The following is an 18,222-nucleotide window of genomic DNA, read 5'->3' as shown; positions in this document are numbered from 1 at the left end:
AATAAGATCATTAAGCTTTTATACTGCTGGACCAAAGCATATTGATTTTATATGTTCTTTATCTGCATAGTTTTGACTTTCAACGTCACTTTCAAAGTTATTATAGCTCCATTCTTTAAATTGTATATTGAATTGTTAGCTTTAGTGTTTCTCTTTATCTTTATTGCAGGAGAGAAGCTGTATAAACTTTCACTGTAGCTTGAAATAGTGATAAAAATGTTCATTCTTAATTCGATCTTGATTAAAAAAAATAAGCTGCCAAACAACAGATTATTTCTGCACAATAGCAGAGCTCAATTTGATGCAACACTGCCATTTTAAGAGTCACGCAGACTCTCATATAACTAAGTAGTGCACTAATGGAGGAAACTGAATGAAGACAGAGCAAGTGTCAAAGCTTTCAGCAGGAAGCGTGTGCACGAGGGAAAAAACAAATGAGTCTAGAGATCCCCTCCTCCACTCTGCACCCGTCTGCCCAAACATCTCCCACTTTCTCTCTCACTCTCTCTTTCTGTTCTGACCCCTCCTCTCTCTCATCCTCTTATTCTTCCCCTCTCTCTAGAATCTGGAACACTGAGGAAAAGTGTGACAAAGCTATTTTAGTTTTGCAGACGACCTACCTACCTTTCCACAGGCAGACACCTCAGCTCACCCTTCAAAGACTGATGGTCACCAGGTCAAATGTTGATATTTCCAGCTAGGGCAACAGAAGAATCCCACTCTCAAATTATCTTGAGTTTTTGAAATGCAGGAAAATGTGGCATGTTTAGTCATTTCTTCCCAAGAAGAGTCAAAACCTGAATATATACGATTAACAGCTGTGTTGGGGTTGTAAAGGGATAGAGGGAGATGAAGAAAGAAAGAAAAAAGAGATGCAGAAAGAGAGGAGAGCAAGATGCAGAAAGAGAGAAAAGGGAGATGCAGACAGAGAAAAAAGGGAGATGCAGAAGGAGAGAAAAGGGGAAAATGCAGAGAAAGAGAAAAGGGAGATGTAGAAGGAGAGACAAGGGAGATGCAGACAGAGAAAAGGGAGATGCAGAACAGAGAAAAGGGGAAAATGCAGAGAAAGAGAAAAGGGAGATGCAGAAGGAGAGAAAAGGGAGATGCAGACAGAGAAAAGGAGAAAATGCAGAGAAAGAGAAGAGGGAGATGCAGAAAGAGGCAAGGGAGAAATGCAGAGAAAGAGAGAAAAGTGACACTGAACAGCAGGCGATACAAAAAGAGAACAGGGAATTGCAAGAAAAGATTATAAGGGGAATGCAGAAAGAGAGAGGGACCTGCATGAACAGAAAACAGGGAGACACTAAAAGGGAAGAGGGAGATGCAGAAAAAGGTGGAGGCCAAGATGAAGTAATTGTCTTATAAGTCAACTCTTCAGTAAATAAGACCATGTTGCAGGCCCTATTAGAGGTCAAAAAGATTTATAGAGGTTGTAACTTACATAAAGAGAACGGTTAACAACATTGGAATTTATCACTAGCACCTGCATGTCTGTTTGTTTGACGGCTGATGTGAACACTGTCAATGATTACACTGAAGTGAAAGAGAGCAGAGGCCTTCTTTTACTCCCGCCATCACACATACAAACATGCACACACTTCGGATTAACATCCTCAGCTTGTTAACATTACTGTCACAATGCTAAGAACAGATAAGGAACAGCAGTTTGTTAATTCTATATTGAGATTGTTTCGGTGCTACAAAAATGTATTTCTTTCTTAGTCTATTAGACATAAAACATTTGGAAACAGTGGCAATCACATCTTCTTACAGGCTAAGTCAAGCTGTTCAGTTGCTTATTAATGTCACAACTCTATAATTTGGAGTTTGGACTTAAATGATAGATCAAATATTAAAATAATTTCTTTACAGTTTTATGAACATCAACAAGGAAATAAACAGCATTTAAGAGCAAAACACCTGAAAGGGTTAACTACTAAGTCTTCATGAGGCTTATTGTTACTTCAACTCTCACCAAACGTCCCCGTCACACTGATAGCCAGAGTGATAAAAGGTCAACTTCCCATTTTCCAACGGTCCTTCCCTCCGATTTAAAGAGTTTCTTACCCCTGTTTGTTCCCTGCATGTCTGCTCCTGAGTCTAACTGGCTCCCTCTCCTCCTCCAGCGTCTCAAACAGTCACTATACTCCTGTTCTCCTGGATGTTTGGCTCTGTTTCTGACCAACCCTCCAGAGGAAAACTTCTCTAACCCCCCTCTGTCTCAGAAAAAGACATTCTCAGGCCAAATGCCGCCAATGTGAATGGAAGCACAGTCCCCTCCTCTTCCTTCTCCCACCACCTCCTCCTCCTCCTCCTCCTTCTCCACAGCACAGCCCAGCCTCTCTCTGACAGATACACCTCCTCTCTCCCTGCCCCACTCCTCCTCTTCCATTTCCTTTGACCAAAGAAACTGAACTCTGCAAAGTCCTCCACTCCTTTTGTCAGAGAGTAAAAAGAAGAGAGAAGAAAGAAGCAGAGAGCTGGGGCGAGGGGAGCTGTCAGTTACAAACTATTCTACTTTCCTTTAAGAAGAGAGCAAATGAAAAAGAAAACGGAAATACGAGAGGATATTTTCTCAATCTGAATAGTCTGGATTTGCAACAGATTTTAGAGTTTTTATTTGACCCTTTTCACCTGTCTAAGATGAGTCCTTATCCAAGAGCTTAAAATACAAAACTTAAAAAGATAAAAGTAAAATAGGACTTGGACGACTGCAGGGGGGAAAGCTAAAACTACATATCCTGGGTACATACAAAAACCAAAAAAGAAACAAAGTTAATTACTGAGCAACTCTTAATCAGGGACGCTGGAGTTAAACCTATTAAAGATCAGCTCTGCTATTACTTAAAACCAAACACAAAAATGGATCATGATAATTATAACAAGGCAGAGCTTGGTTTAAGACAAACATGTCTTTGAGGTTAAAAAAATCAATCAAATAAAAATATCATCTTAATATAGATACCATGACAATAAATGCACATTGTTAATGAAAATTATCTGATGATAGAAGAGTAATATACCAAAAACAGCCTTTATAAAACAACCAGAAGACCAACAAACTGCTAACCTTGCAGTGGATGACTTCCCCCAAAATCCATAGGAGCAAATCCATCTTAAAAAGCTCCAATCAGCAGTATCTGTGCCAGGCCCAAAGACAGGTCTGGCCAATCAGTGTCATTTGTGGAGAACTGGGCAGTAGCCACAGGTGGGGCTGAGTTTTTACTGGAAGCCATTAGTAATGGCTGCCCCCTGTGTAGCTCTTCTCCTCGGATGTAGCTATAGTAGCTATAGTATCGTGGTAGTTTTATCAGAACCACATTTCTTAATGAAATAAAGAGCAAAGAACAGCACTGAGAGCTTTTCATGAAGAAAAACATAATTTTGCTCTTCTGCCGACCTGCTTCAGCATGAGTTTGCAAGAGTTACGGAGGGTGTTACAGAGTTAAATGGTTTGTACAAAGACTTCTGGTGACTGGTGATTAGCTCTGATGTAGCCCAAGTGACCTGCACAGGTTTGCGATCATTTGGGGTGAGGTTAAGTTGTACTAAAAGACAGTGTATACAATGGCAGCTAGTGCTGAAGCGATTACCTCAGATGTTGCTACAGACGCGAAGAGCCACACTAAATGCTCTTGGTGGGAGGACGTTTCACACTCTTCTCACGACCGGCCTTGGCATAAGTTTTATCCACATCATGTTTCACTGGTCATATACTGGAGCTGCACATATGATTAACCTTATTTTGTCTTATCATTCTGATCCAACCACCTTCTGAGAATTTTTTGAAAAGTCCTGCCCTTCCTAAATGCCTTCTATGGGAGGTTTCGAAGATATAAAGAAAAAACAGGTAACTGTGTCTTTCTGAGGTTGATTTGCTGTATATTTCAATATTATCCCATGATTATTGTTTTTTGTCTGACAAAATGTGAGCACATTAGGAAATTATTTTTTTGTTTTTTCTAAAAAGGATGTGTGTTATCATTAAAAATGTGGTTTTCCATCTCAAAACTTAACTTTCCTTCATCCATTGTGTCAAATTACCTCTGTGACCCTCTGACTGGCTGATGACTTACAACTTGTGCTACAGGATGGGACATGATGTTGATATAATGAGATTTACAATCTGAAGTCTGTGCAATATACTGCTTGAATCTCTAGGTCAGCAGAGCTGAGTGGCACTTCTGGCATTTTGTGGGATAGAAGAGATTGACTAGAGAGTGTGCTTTGGGTGTGGATCATTGTGCACAACAAGCATCTGGAATTTAGGTAGGATTACTGCATACAGCATTTTAAAATCAAAAATGTCTTGGCCTCAGCAACAGTAGTTTGCTTTAGGAAGGCAAGAAAATAAGCTGTTCACATAGTTTATATCTGACCAGCTTATTTTATTGCTTTGGCAAATGTGTTTGCAAACAGATGCCCACTGACATAGAGAAACATAATCCTTCACTTAAACTTGTGTCCTCTGCTCTTCTTTTAGCTCTGTTTTGTCACCACTACTTTATGAGAAAATATCTGGCTCTTTAGCATCTGAAGTTAACTGCCTACTGCAATTTATAAGAGGATTTTCAATGAAAACAGCTGTCTGCTGCTGCAGAAATAAGACTGTGTGGATAAATGTGACTTCTCTGACAGAAATAATCAAAACAGGATGTCTAAGAGATAATTTGTGTCCTTGATAAACCTAAAATTGTAGCATCTTTGTTGGGATAGTCACTGAAGTGAAGCTAATAGTCTAAACCTTTCTGAGTAACCAGGGGATCAACTTCCAGAGAGTCTTCTCTTGTGACAGAGGAAGCATTCAGCCTCGCCTTGACCTGTAATCAACCATCTGGTTGAAATGAATTAAAATAAAGGAAAGAACAGGACGAGATGGTGCAGCAGGAGCTCAGCTGCTCGGCTCCCAGATGAAGAGAGGGGTAAAGTAGGGTACGAGAAGTAGGCTATACCCTGCCACAGCCTTACACACATACACAAACACAGACTGGTCCACTCCTTTTCTCTCCCTGCTCCTGTAACTGGGTCACACCAGGAGGCACAAAGTTTGTTCTTCAGGAAAGGAGACGTCGAGTAAGGAGTTCAAGGTCATTCTTGTTCACGTCTCGATGGGAGGTCTGAATACGCCACAAGTGAAGCCCCGTGTGCGCCACAGCCAGAGCAACAGAAAGTACTCTCAGCTGGAGTCCAAGATTGCACAACAAACACCATCAATCAGTCGGCCCGAGGCCACCAGTGCTGGGATAAAGAGGCAGGCTGCAAATCACCTCTGTGAATGCCACCATTAACACTTCCTCTTTATAAGCTAGAGGGAGGGGGCAAACATGACTCAGCCCCTTTTAAGAGAGTTGATTTACAAGCTAGGGCAGTGAAATGATGACTCTGTTGCTTCCTCCCTTGTCTGCCAGAGGGAAACCAAGAGAGAAATTAAAGTGAAATTCCAGTTAAAGCAAGATATTCGAAAGTGGCTTTGCAGCACTGTTGAGTACAGCTGTCTGGTGGTTTCTGGTTTGGGTTATCCTCGCTAGTTTATTTTCCTGAAGAGGGACACAAAACATTTACGAGTGTCGTCTGTGGGCCAGAATTGAAAACTGCTCCTTAGAGACCATAATTAGGTTTTATTAGCATCTGCAGAGGATGCTCAGTCGGTGGTCATCCATCATAGGTCAAGCTGCCATCTCTCTGTGGTCCGTCAGCCTGCTTCCTTCTATATTTTCATAACAACACCTTACATCTGGGACCACAAGCGGACAGAAAGCTAGGCCATCCATCAACGTCTTTGCAGTCTCTGCGTGGGGACATCGCTCCCTCTGGACATGCTGCAGCTAAAACCAGCCTCCACCAGGCGGCCCTTTGGAGCACTCGCTTCAAAAGTAATCCACTCTGGCACAAAGCAATCCTTGAACACCTCCGAAATAAAACTAGTGCAAAGGTTTAGCATTCAGCAGGGGGGCGGTTCATCAGTTTTAGACACAAATGAAGAGAAAGGAGGCGGAGAAAGCTTTGTAGATTGAAATAACCACTCATGGTAAGTCCAGTCATAAATCCACAGAAATGAGATGGCTGTATCGAGCTGGCAGACACACGACTTAGCCACACTCTGATTTACAGTATAATGTGCCAAAGAGATTAGGGTTACGCCTCCAGTTTTGGAATTACAGCAAAACCCCTATCCATGATTAAAATCTGCTGCTGACTCCCACATGGCTGGAATGTGTAAACATCCACACAGAGTGGGATGCACGCTGCCCCTAAGTACAGAAGGCTGCAGCCAAGTCCTTATGACAATTACAGCTCAACAGAAATGGCTTGACAAGGAGAAGAAACAGAGAAAGGGCTGGACAACACTGGAAAGACGTGGCACCCTAATATCTTTTCTTTTAGCAATGTATATACAAGACATGCAGTAAACCTTAGAATAAGGGCCGATACTTACACCAATGTATAAAATTACAATTTAGTGGATACCAATGCTGATGTCTTTTTTCCAATATTTATTGATGTAGGACTCCCACAATGCCAACATTTTCTCTCATGGTTGACCATAAAAACAGATCAGAGTTTGTCCAACAGGACACATCATCTGCCCAATAATAAATCTCTTCTCTAAATCAGCTGTTATATGTGCTACATGCCAGCATTAAATTGACACAACACAATAGACAAACATGTTACAAGTTAATACTTGCATTGATGCATGCTCACAGGGTTGATGGGCAGTGTCTGTCAGAAGGACCAACATTGGCCGGTACTGATGTTGAAGTGATGCAACTGTGCATCACTATATATTACAATGTGATTTTTTTTTGGGGGGGGGGGGGTGGGGTCTGTATTACAGAGAACAGCTGAAGAAAGACTGGAAATATGGAAAGTATGGAAGGACATGCACCAAACGTCTAGGGTGTACTCACACTAGGCCATCCGTACCGTGCCGTATTCTAACCGTGCTGAAGCCCATTTGACCCCCTCCCCTGTCCCCCCTTTGGCCTGCACTCACACTGCTCAACGCATCCAGGCCTGGGCATGGATACGTCACGCGCCGACGTCATCACACTAAGTGCCCACTGTTGATGAATTTGTACATGTTGATGACTCAGTATATATAAGAAAGAGAGAGAGAGAGAGAGAGAGAGAGAGAGAGAAAGAGCAGTTCATAGCAGAGAATTATCACTCACAGCATATAATCTGGAGCCTGATCAGAGTTCCAAGCACTTCTGATAAATGAAACTCGGACTTTTTAACTTGTATGAGCCCCTACAGCCACTCTTCAATTCAATATACTATCTGAATCCCCGTGGAATTCTTTTAGTGCGCCATGAGCTGAGCCTTTTCTCTGCGTTTGGATGCCTTTCAGCACTGCACCAAACAAGCTCTCATGTCACAGGACAACCTGTGTCCAGAGCAGGATTAAATGATCAGATAAAAGATGTTTTTAACAGTGATGAGAGCAATTTTAACCATCTGATGAGCGCTAGAGGTGAATGTGCCTCAAGATTAATAAACGATGTTCCGTCCAAAAGTCATCGATCAAGACCACAGTTTCACTTCTTGGTGACATGAATTAGAATTAGAGGTAAGTTAATTCAGTGGATGATAGTTTGGCATTATAATTTTATAATAAGAAAGGTTAAACCCGTCGTGTGATTAACCCCGGCACACACTTGTCCACGTGTTTGTTATCCTGTGAGCTGTTGTTTGTGACTAAAACAAGGGAAGAAGCTTTATTCTACAAACCAAAAATCCTCTTACAGTCATTAAAGCCTGTCTTTGCCAGAAACTGGTCAGAAATGTGGACTTGACTGGGATCCTACTGCCTCTAGCATGCAGCTGCTGCCTGGTGGGCTCTCTGAGGCGGGTCCTCTCGTTGTTGCACTTGTGCTCCTTCATTTGTATACGTGCCGTGCCGTGCCTAGGCCCACCTCGTCCTTCCATGCCAGGGCCGCGAAGCACGTAACGATTGCACTCACACTGGCCAAACGTACCAGACTTTAGGCTGAAATGTGCCCAGGCACGGTACGGATGGCCTAGTGTGAGTACACCCTGAGTACAGGTACTTTGTAGTCACGTGATTTTAATGGCATGCTGGGGTCAGGAAGTGGGGGACAACCATAAGGAATGAGTGAGGAAAGTAAGCACTTTAAAGCACTAAATGAACCTGTCTGCTGCAATTATCAGAAAATTTCCACACTAATTGCCCAACACTTTACAAAATTGTGATTTTTCCACACTTTAATCAATTTAAATGGTGCAGAGGCAGTCAGTATCTCAATTAACTCAGTCCTACAGACCTCCTATTATCATCTATCCAGATGAAGGGAGACCGTTAGAGTCTCGTACTGAGTTAAGAGGCTAGCTGAGCCCCTTTAACATATAAAAATTCCTCCTTTTTAATTTAATCTCAATTGCATTTGCAATGTCAGGCTGTGTACTTAAAAAGTTTACAAAAATACCTGAAGAAAGGCATTTAAGCTTAGAAACCATTTAGTTATTTTGATGCAATACTGTAAAAACTTCCTCTTATGGATTTAAGCTACTTAATATTCTAAGTTACAAGTTAAGAAATATACACTTTAAAACTATCATTATTCTCTGCACTTCCCTTGACAACACAGCAAGTAGACTTAAGATACCATTTATCTATTATATTGTTATTGAATTCACAAATCACAATATGTTTTAGTATAATTGCATATGCAAATTATTACCAAATCTTGCAGCACAAGCTTTAAGTCTACTTCTATGTGCTCAAAACTTTATTATACATTCTAGCTCTGCAGGAGAGCACTGATGAAACACAGATTAAACAGATTTAACTCAAAACTATTATATTATGTGTTTTTTAACTGGTTTTAAAGTGGTGGGTCAGCTTGTTTTGAAGATGATGAGACTTCTGCAAATAATTTGGCTCCCTCCTCCTCACTAAAAACCCTGTGAATCATGAAGACTAATTAAATCCTCATCCAAAAACATGCTGAGATGCTAGAAACAAGTTCTGCTAAAAGCTCTCCTTGACAAGCTGCCAGAGAGACTCTGATTTCTTTAACATGGAAATGATTTGTTCACTGTTTCCTTTAAATCATTCATACTAAAATGCAAATGCACACAAAAACCAAAGTGAATGCTGCCAAACTATACTTAAAAGTTTATACAACAAATCACCTAACAGCTTTGTTGATACTTTTAAACCAACAGCCTCAGGAAAATTCATGTTGGGATAAATACTGATATAGAATTTTCTATACCTTCAAACCCTGAAGGGAACAGTTAAAACACTACATTTTATATAAAAAAAAACCACTCCACTTACTTTCAATGACACCCTGCTTTAGCTTCTGGAGGTCTTAGAAAAGCATGTGGTTCAGGTCCATTGAACATCCCAGACACTCACACCGATGATCGGATCTTCATTCTCTCCGCGTCTCTCTGTTCGTGCAGACTGTAGAGGATTAAAGCAAAAAGTGCATGTTGATGAATCAGCAGAGGAGAAGCAGTGAGACTACTACCACTGTGGAGAGTTGGAAAAACCTGAAGTGTGACAAGTGTGTTTATGGAAGTCGGTGAGGAAAATCTGAGTCATAACAGCAAAAAAATCTCCACATGGAGAAAGGCTGAGACTAAGGGGATTTTTCATGTCAACAAGAAGGAATACTGAATCTCAAACTAGCACCGGCTTCACTAAACAACTGTCCCAAGAGTGAATTAAAAATGTTACTGTTCACTTTTAAGCATGGTGAATCAACACAAAGACATCTAGATATCAAAACCACCATTATCGGTCTTTCCCTTCAGTCATATGAGGTCAAAAATTACAGTGCAAGTGATGAATGACCTGTGTAACAGACACAGAACAAAGAGAAATGTGAGTGCAACAAACAGGACTCTGCCTGACATCCAAAAAGACAAAGGGGGTAAGAGGCACACTGCCACCATCTGGAAAGAAGTGAAGAGTCCATCTGCATTTCATTAAAGTGATGTATTAGTGGTAAAGTAATACATCAGAATGGACCAGAGGAGCATGAGAAAAGACTATGAAAAGTGCCAGAGGTGAGTGGACCAGACAGTCATTATCTCTGACTGGATATTCATAATCCTGTTGTCGTGAGAATGTTATGATTGTGACTGTAAATTACATTTGGTACCGTCTCATTTCGTAGTCTCTGATACTAACAGAAGAAGAAATAACAACAGTAACATATGGTGCTGGACAAAAGTGCACAAACTTAATTTATTCAGGTTACAGTCTCCACTTTTCCAGACTAACTTTTCAAGGTGCCCTCTCCTCATTGAATTTCATAAATATCTGCAGAACACAAGCATGAGACTAATTACTATTGGCGCCCAAAGAGATCATATTTCAAAGCCATAATGTACATGAATTATTCAAACATTTTCAGAAACTTTAAGACAGGAATGATGCTATTACAGGGGTCCTGCAATATTAATTACTTATACTAGAAGAGTGGTTCCCAACCTTTTTGCTTGGAGCCTCTTTTACTTGAATAAAAAAGCTGACCCCCTATTTTAACATCAATATATGCTGACAAATGTCCTGCTGAGGTGACGGAAATGTCAAAAATATGTGAAACTTACTTATTACAATGTTCCAATCAACCAACCTACGGTCTTTTACTTATAGATTTTTCTACTGAATGTTGTTAATCTCACCTCAAAAGGACAATCCTTACTTTTATAATTAGAAACCAGCAAATATTGAACATATACACTGGGAAGGCAAGGCAAGTTTATTTGTAAAGCACATTTCACCAACAAGCACACTCAAAATGCTTTACATCAAAACACAGGGAGTGTTCCTCAAAGCTGCATCTAACTATGAAAATAGCCCCTGGTGGAATATCAAAGTTTCATATTCCTACTTTAAATGTTAAATTGACTAAATAATCAGGTTATAACTTGTTTATTGTTAAAGTGTGAACATCTGTGATCCATGTGGGAGCTGAGAGTGAGAGTGGAGGAATATCTAACTGGCTGTTGTGCGCTCTATTTATCAGCAGGATCAGGGATGTTTGCTAAAACTAATGATTCTAACCACCAATGGTGTTTCTGTTACTGAACAGGCTTAACTTAAAGCTGAACAAACCTCCAGCTCCTCCATCTGTGCCAGACGTACTGTAAGAGTGTGTTACAGACAGATGGAAGTGAGAGGAGTCTGCGGCTTCACACGTAATGTACCTCAATCCAGATGGCTTTAACACAGCTTCTTGCATGTTTCACTGCAATAGAGGCAAACCATAGTGTATGATTAAAGTCCTGTAGAATAATACCTTAATAGTCGTTTGTTTTCCAAGTCAGACAATCAGCCCATGGATTATGAACAGGTGTTGACATAAGAGGGCCGCTCCCCTCAACTGCTATTATGCTGAAGGGGGATAATCCTCATTAAAGGACAACCAAACAGAAGGGGAAGAGACATATAGAGAATCAGTGAATGAAGAAAGAGTAAACTGCAACACTGTGATTACATCCTTCATCTGCTGAACAGGTCACCTCTAGAGATAGCAGTCGATACCACTAAAACCAGACTGTGACATTTCAAACTGATGCAGATATCCATCAGCTAGCAATCAAATGTCACTGTAAAGATTAGATGCAACTCATTATTCCAAACAAAAGTAAAAACACTTTACAAAATAGAAAAACTTTATAAAGATGACCTTCTCATTGAGGGTTTCTTGGACATAGAAAAGATCTGTTTTCATGAAAACTCAAAGCAGATCACCCAAACACTTACAATGAGCTGATGATGTTCCATTACACTACTTGGGGGTTTTGTATCAATCTTCAGGCTCTTTTCGAATGGGATGGAAGTGAGTTATAACTACATCAACAATCTCAAGAAAGTTATCTGCATAATAGTGGTTCTTTGACACTGAAATAAGTTACATTGTTATGGCTACACAGGCTGTTTGCAGTCACATGATCCTGATAACGCCCAAATGCTGCATAGGGGGCAGGAAGTAAAGAGCAACAGTTGCTTTAAAGCTCTAAATGGACCTGAAAGCTGCAGTTAACATTAGAAAATTATTAAATATTTTTAAAAAGGTGATTTTTCTGTGTTTTTTTAACACAGTTTAACTGATTTACCTGACGTGCAAGGGATACCAGACTTACCAGCTCATCCAGGCTTTAGATGCACAAAACTTTGGATTTTTGATTGCACTTCTCTTTGCAGAAACCACTCCCCCCACTATAGTTCTTCACTGCAATATGACATAATCTGCAAACATCCTATAGTTGGCCTGTACAATAAAATACAACGTCATTGTTAACACAATGAGCATTTACAAAAAAATAAAAAAAATAAAAATAAAAATTAGCAAAAGTCTGAATTTATCTCACTGGAAATGAAAAAGTATACTTAAAGAGGCAATTATTTCTCAACCAGCATATGTATGTACATTTTGCCTTGACTCAAGTATAATGGCCATGCTTTCATATTATTTTACAACCAGATGAAGCTCCAGATGGCAATGAGCTATTGTCAAGTTAAGTGGTTGAAAAAATCTGATACTAATTTTTAGACTTGTTGCAAACACAAGCATTTGATTTAATTTTATTTTTGAGATCTTAAAATGTCTCAAAGAAGAAATACTGCAATGTCTGTTTTTGCAGTGTTCAGCAGCTCTATTACATAATCTTATCAGAAATCACAGAGCAAACGCGATGCAATACTAGCCTGCATTTGCAACATTCTTTTCTTTTTGATCAGTTTAAATCTAACATTCACCATCTTTTATGCAATCTTTTTTTTAACACTATTTTTGGCCTTTTTGTTTTTATTGGACAGAAAGGCCAAAGACAGAAAGGAAACATGGGGTATGGGATTGAGGGAAGATATGCACTGAAGCCACTGCATGTAGTCCCCTGCCTACCAACTGGGCTAAACTGACACCTGCGAGTTCTCGACTATGGTAACTTCAATTATTAAACACTAATTCAAAAACAGTTTTAAACACTTTAAATCATCCCAGGTCACCCTGAAAAATTGTGCTACAAAGACACCAGGACCTTAAGGCACAGAATGAAGGAACAGAATAAGATCTATGGCTTGATAGCTTCATATACACATGCAATTGTGCATATTTGGACATTATGGAGTTCAGTACGTTTCCAGCTACACTGTGCAGGGCTCATTAAATAGGATACACTGCAGGAAACATTAAGACACCTATTGGGAAGGGCAGTGTAAAAGAGAGGACAAATGAAGATAAATGAGGTTTGGTCCCTGAAAGGCTTTCAGGTCCACACAGCAGCCAGTGGACTATTAAAGAACAGGGTGGCGGCCCGCTTCCTCCCTATGAAAACACTGCCACCACACAGCAACACTAAGGTTTATTATTCTTATGCTGAGGCGTTTGCCAAAGGTTGCAGACTCATTACAAGCCCTGTAAGAGATGGTGGACCAACACACAAACAAAGGCCAGTCAGACAAAAGGGAAGTGTTGCAGTCTAAAAGGGACATTAAACAAACAGATGTGTTGACTACATTGTACCCTGGATAACTGTTATGAAGCTCAGAATATCTGCTGTCATTTCATAACTGCCTTAACCCTAATAAGTGATTAATTAAAAAAACACCTTATAATGACGTCAGGTAGTGTGTTTAGAAGTCCTGAAATTCTAATGTTATTAATTCAAAATACAAAACAGCCAGACTGATAAATAAAGCCAGTGGGAAAATTGGAATGTCTACATTGTTTGGATAGCGAGAAGATGGCCATTATAGAGATCACAACGTTCCATCTTTAACAGCATAAAGTCTCTGTTTTATTACTTAGACATACTCATTTAGGCCCATCAAGGCCAAACCTCAAACATCCACCCACATTTTAAAAACCCAATGAGAGAAAACCCAATCTGTGTTTACTGTACTGAGATGTGAGGATGAGAAGGAATAAGGACCACAAGTGTGCAGCTGTCTGTGAAGAGGTGGTGTTTTCTGGAACAGCTGCCAACAAGTTGCTCTTCAAAATGTTACTTCTTAGTATTAACTGCAAAACAGATCACTAGCTATGGTTATTAGAATATAAGTGACATCTTTCAGTTGCACTGATGTAACTAAGTGGATGTTAAGATTTTCTTCCTGAAATATATGTTGGATTTGATAATAATTAGCTACATTTTCAAATCTAGGGTATAAAAATCGAGCAAGAAAAGCATCATAGAATGTCCAAGTGATGTCACCCACTAGTCTCTGAAGAAGGTTTTTTAAAGCCCATTGACAGTAACAGGCAAAAAAGGTGGAGCTGAGAAGGTTTCATCTTGGGTAACAGCTACAACATGACCACCTGCATGTCAGATCAGCTCTACCCAAATTCTTTTGTACAGCCCTTACAGCATGTCCTAACTGCTTGCGATGGGTTAGGTGTCAGCAAAAAAAAAAAAAAATATCCACCTGATTAATTCCTACAGTAGTATCCCATAAACCATGCAACTCAATGCAACACACTATTTTCCCCGTGTCATCCTGCTCTGATTTTCCTCTCTCTTACTAAAGTTGACATGGACAGGGAACAAGGAAAGAGGGCGATGACAATTCACCAGGAGTGCCATACAGGAAGAGTTTTTATTTTTCTTTCACTTTTTTCACTCAACAGAGTTTGTTAATATAATCAACTACATATTTTCCATGATAAAAAATTACATAGATTTTTGGTAATAAAAAGTAAGTTTGGTTTTAATCAAGGAGACTATAACGAGACTAAAATGTAAGTGCTGAACTGTTGGACAATCAAAATCCATATTTCCCTACGTACGGTATGTCAGTATTTTCATTCATTTTAAATCAATTAAAGCACCAGTTGTGCATGAATATGATTGTGTTTCATTTATACTTATTTTACAGTTTAACTAATTTAATTAGTTCAAAGAGAATAGATGTGGTGACTAAGAGAAAAGACTAAAATGCAAGAACTTTTTATGGACTACAAATAGACTCAAATGTTGAGTTTCTATAGACTCAAACTAGACTAAAAAAACAAAGGTTAAAAATGACTGAAATCTGACTAAAACCAAAGAACATTTTAATCTAAGGACTAAGACCGTGCATTCATTTAAGCTGGGACTCTGAAAACTCCAAATCTTGAGGTCAAGGTTGGATTCAGAGAGTAGAGGCAACTGTGGTCCACGGCAGTTGCAATTTGCAGTCCAGCTCCTCTCTTTGTCAGTTCATCAATGGTATATTTTACATTACACATTAATAAACACTCGTATTGTTGCCACAAATCAACAAGTTCATTTCTGCCATCCATCTAACTTTACTATCGTCACCATTGCTGTGTTTTCATTATGCTTCCTACTTAAGCCTGCTTCTTGATTGGCTATCCCTCCATTCCATGTCACGGTTCTGCTTGTGTCTGCCCGGCTTTCCTTAGTGCTCATCACACACAACAGACTTTATGGTGGTAAATATTAAACATGTTTATTGTTTACCATCTTGAGTTGGACCACCAACGATCAGGTCGCACACCACAGGATAATCAGGTGAAATAATCTCAGGACCTATTCAATAATCTGGCCTTTGCTCACTTCGTTCAGAAGGGAGGATTCAGCCTGACAATCAGCATGATTATCCTTTTGTGTGTGGCCTGCTTAAGCCTTCATATGATAAAATGGATATGTGATTCAAAAAATGTACACAGAGTATGCCAAAAAAGAAATGATCCATTCAAACTAAAAACAATTTTTGAACCAGGCTGTAAACATGTTTATTTATGCTGTAAAAAAACTGGCTTTGACATAAGTATGTATGGGGTTACTTTGTCTTTTGCATTGAGTCTTTAGTTAACTTGTGGAACTGCAGTTTCCACATGTCCATGTTGTCTCCATTTTATTTCAATACAAGAGGTTAAGACTTGGAAAACAATTAATGTTACAATGCATTAAGAAGTACATGTATGATGAAGATGTTGGGTGAGATGCAAGATGAGAATAACTCTGCATTTCAGGGGTTTCAGATTTGCATCATAATCAAACAATGACATGAGGAAAAGAAGAGAGGGATAAAAATGCAAGAAGCCAGACGGAGCCAGTCAGAATTTCCAGAAGTTACAGTTTAATCTGAAAACAAACACTATCCAAGGGCATAAATGCTCACTATCCAACAGCAAGGCTGTGTTCAGTTGGTATAATGCTTGTTTGATGTAGGTCAGTACGAAATACACTAGTGATCCATCTCAAACTAGAGCAAGTGCAATACGGTTTTGTTATCTGTCTGACAAATACCACTGTAAATAAATGAGACTGATGGCTTTGCATGTCTACAAATGTGTGTGATGAATCTTTTTTTTATTTTGACTATAAAATTACTCTAATTTTTGGGCAAAATAAATTATTAAGAGAACAGATTACCACAAAATGTCACCTGTAACTGGGTAAAACTACATTAATCCAAACCCTTATGCCTAATAAAGTATAGGGATATTGTTGAGTTATCTCCATGAGAAGTAAGCAGTTCTGATAATTGCGATAAATCATTTGAGACTTATGTGGTGTAGCAGTAGAAATATAGTGGATATGAAGCTAGGTATAAGAGGGTTTACCTTTTTCAGTAATCTAAATAAAAGAAATCTGCATATTGGTACAACTGTTTTTAAGAACATAGAGAAAACTCTTGGGCCAGAGGGGTAAACTTTTGTTGTTTATATTTTGTCATTTATCTTCCTGGGGTCTCTATATAGTAGGTTTTTATCTGTCAATATAAAATAACTATAAAAATGAATAAAAATGAAAGTACATAACAGGAACAACAAGCAGATCCAACTGTTCTGTGAAGCGTTGATGGATGGGCGGCACATTGTTTGAATACTCGACATCTCTCACCCTCTCTAAGTGCTCAGGCAGGACCACGCTAATTACTTCAGATCCATTTCCCCTCTGCCTGCATAAGTTCTTATGCAACATTATGACGCAGCTACTGCCCAGCCATGCATCCCACCACCCACATAGCTTCTGATTCGCACCCTCATTCCTCCCCGCCACCTCTTCACCTCCGCGTCATCCTGCCTCCGACCACCACGCTACAAGCCTCTTCACTATCAACCTTCACTTCAGGGACTGGCTGTTTGAGAAGACATGGTTATCTTCATTATCATGATGTGTTTAACAGAGAGAGTGTCTGTGAGCCATCCATTTCTTGGCTTCCCAGCAGGAGATAATCAGGCCACAAATCACACAGAGAAACGAGGAGAAATGTATTTAAAAATATCCAAACAACCAACCTCAGGGAGGGTTCGGCCCACTTACAAGCTTTACCTCTGACTGCAGGAAAACTAAACCAAGAGGAAGGGGGAAAAGAAAAGAATCCCGACTGTTAAAGCAACATTTTAAGATTGATTCAAGACAGAAACACTCCTGGAGATCATCCACCAAAAACAGCACTGAAACCGATTTCTCTTCTTCAGAGACAATACAAGGACAAAGCATGAAATATTAGCCTGAGTCATGAGTTTTAAATTAAAGAACTGTCTGGTGTCTGACCACATTTGAAAACTTGACAAAGAAAAAGCAAGTGATAATATAAACTTTGAGTGAACTGAGAAGAGGAAATGTGAGCAAGTAGAAACAAACTAAAGAAGATGCAGAATGAGAAAGTTAAGTGAAGAGTAATTGCTGTGCAAATTAGATTCTTCTTTAGCCATTCTTTTTATCAGCTCATGAACCAACACAAGTTTTAATGACAAGTGGAAAGAGAGCACCACAGCGACCACAGAGTCAAGCATGCCCAGTTCAAATGTAACATCTGAAGATACTGTAGATTTGCATGATATGAGGAAAGTATGTAATTTGTGATAATATTTAACATTGTATAAATGATTTGAAGTGTAATAGCTAAAGGAATTAATTTAGGATACTACTACTACTACTACTACTACTACTACTACTACTACTATGTTTTGCCTCTCTGATGTTCTGTATTGTTTAAACAATACCTGTGTTTGCAAAATGTTTAACCCATGGATGGATGGATGAATGAGTTTCTGATATTCCTTCGTAAATAATCTCACATTCAATCACAAGCAAATTACAAGTGCATTTAGTTGACTAGTCTAAAGTCAAGAAAACACCCAGAAAAAATTCAAAATCATGCCCTCTTCATTCAAGACAGAGTGACAGGGATTGCGTTGGGGTGACAAGGTACCAAAATGAAGCACCAAAAGTTTGTACTGGATTTGGATACTTATCCCCAGCTATGTAAAGTGGTTA

The 18,222-nt window shown here is 39.4% G+C and overlaps 1 protein-coding gene across 9 annotated transcripts in view; it reads right to left on the bottom strand.

Annotated features, from left to right (window-relative positions):
* LOC121528172 (leucine zipper putative tumor suppressor 2 homolog) overlaps positions 1–18,222 on the bottom strand; it is a 51,799-nt gene that overhangs the window by 19,746 nt on the left and 13,831 nt on the right. For 5 of the 9 annotated variants that reach the window (XM_041815434.1, XM_041815436.1, XM_041815432.1 and 2 more), the window contains one exon: positions 9,308–9,436. The exons of 1 other annotated variant lie outside the window; for it this stretch is intronic. The gene's annotated coding sequence lies outside the window, so the exon portion shown is untranslated. Of the gene's footprint in view, positions 1–624; positions 645–2,067; positions 2,212–9,307; positions 9,437–11,282; positions 11,365–18,222 lie in introns of those variants that run through there. 3 more of the 9 variants (XM_041815437.1, XM_041815438.1, XM_041815441.1) reach the window with 3 other exon arrangements.

This window comes from Cheilinus undulatus, linkage group 20 (assembly GCF_018320785.1).
Source record: "Cheilinus undulatus linkage group 20, ASM1832078v1, whole genome shotgun sequence".
Classification (NCBI taxonomy): Eukaryota; Metazoa; Chordata; class Actinopteri; order Labriformes; family Labridae; genus Cheilinus; species Cheilinus undulatus.
This window is presented reverse-complemented; position numbering and strand designations above follow the sequence as displayed.